This window comes from Panicum virgatum, chromosome 8K, assembly GCF_016808335.1.
Source record: "Panicum virgatum strain AP13 chromosome 8K, P.virgatum_v5, whole genome shotgun sequence".
Lineage (NCBI taxonomy): Eukaryota > Viridiplantae > Streptophyta > Magnoliopsida > Poales > Poaceae > Panicum > Panicum virgatum.
This window is the reverse complement of record NC_053143.1, coordinates 52,411,638-52,413,589: the sequence shown is the minus strand read 5'-3', so window position 1 is coordinate 52,413,589 and position 1,952 is coordinate 52,411,638.

The following is a 1,952-nucleotide window of genomic DNA, read 5'->3' as shown; positions in this document are numbered from 1 at the left end:
GGGGGAGAGATTGTTGGTTAGTGGTTAGTGTCTCACCTTAGGGGTTAGGGGGAGATTTTCTTGATCTTTGTCCTAAGGGGGAGAGATTATTTTGTTTGGTCTCAGGGAGAGATTCAGACTTTGAGTGTGCACACATCGGGGGAGAGTTGCATAGTGAGGGGGAGCTGCATTTCAGGGGGAGCTTTTGAGCTTTCTCATGCTCTTTGCTGGTTGCGTTGAGCTTTGTCTCTTTCTGGAGGGACCAGCTTTGCACATGTTTGGCTGTGTTGAGCCTTGCCTCTTTCTTGAGGGGTCAAGCATGTTTTGGAGTCGGTGCGTCGAGCCGTTGCCCTTGTCTTAGGGACTGACTCTTTTGGCTTTGCTATCTTCAAGTGATCCTTTCTGGCTTTCATTCGCTTTTGATCACTTGAGTTAGCTCTCTTTGTTTTCTATTTCTTTTTCGGTTATCCTTTTCTTTCACCAGTGCCCGTGTGGGGTGTGGTGTTGACAATGCACTCATCAAGGGGGAGATTGAGAGGCAGTGGAGGCCTGCTCCTTGGTGTGATGAGTGATTGCCAACACGTGGAGTGGACTAACTGTGTGTAGTCGCGACTCTATGGAGATTGCGCCAGTTCTTGGTCTGTGGTGTGCAGGTACACGGATGACGCGGTTGCAGCGAGATGGTTTGGACAAGAGCGTGGCGCGTGCCGATGGACCATGCGGCGGCGTTGCGGTGGCTGGGAGCTCGACGACCATGCGGAGGTGGGAGACCTTGCGGTGGCGTTGGAGGCCCGACCGGACGACCGTGCGGTGGAGAAGGACGGCCCAGATGCTTGGGCCACTGCTGGGCCGCGTGGCGATCCACTCCTGGCGCCAAGGCGGGACGGCGTGGAGTTTGTTGGTAGCTCGGGAAAAACCAACGGCTGGGATGCGTCGACGTCGGCCGAGTCGGAGAGAGATGGCGATGGCGTCAGGGATGACGAAGGCGCTAGGGTTCTGGCGGGAGGTCGGACACGTGGCGACATCGGGCTTGGCGGGTGTGCCTGGAAACATCGCGCGGGAAGATTTCGCGGTTCCTCCAAAACCGCACCCGAACTCGGTTTCGGCGGTTTTCCCAAAACTGCCCCTGTGAAGATTCCAGAAGGACGCGTGGCGACATCAGAGGAATTGCGTCGGGTCGAAGCAAACTTCTCCAAGTCGTCGCAGCCATCGGATGGTCTTCAATGTATCTTTTCCGGTTTTGCCCCTAAGGGCTTTCTAGTTTAATTCTAGCACTTAGGGGTAATTTAGTCTTTAGAGAAAGGCTTGGAGGAGAAGCAAAGGGGGAGAGGGAGCGCTGGGCGGTTGGCAAAAAGGAGGCGCCCTCCTCCCTGGAGATTGGCTCTGGCATTTTTGGCGCTGGAAACCAGAGAAAGAAGAAAAGAGCCAGGCGCCCTCCTCCTTCTTCCTCCATGTTCTTCCTCCTTCCTCTCTTTTAGGTTGGATTTTAGCCATGGAATTGTGAAGACTTTGTAAGAAGATTGTGTGGGAAAGGAGGCTCTTCCCTCCTTGTGCCCGCCGGGGATTTGGGTACGTTTAATCTCATATGCTTCATGCTCTGTTTGTGACGATTTTGATTTTGTTTGTTCGATCATGAAGTATGAGTTTTGTGTGGTTCCTTGAGCTCTTTGACGTGATTCTAATCCCTCTTGCCTAGTGCAAAACCTCTAGGAATCACGAGCTCTTTAGGATCGTTGTTCTTGAGCTTTTCACATTTGGAGAAAACCCCGTTCTTGATTGCCAAATCTTCGATTCCTTCCAATCAATGAATTGATTCGTTGATTCCTTCCGTGGGTTTGTTCTCAAGACCCTTGTGATCCTTCCTGCGTAGTTTGGTATGATTTGAACTCGTTTTGATCCGCTATTCATCAAGTTTTGGTTTGAGCCAAGAAAAACAGAGTTTCTGGGCTCGGGGTGAACGTTCTGCTTTCACC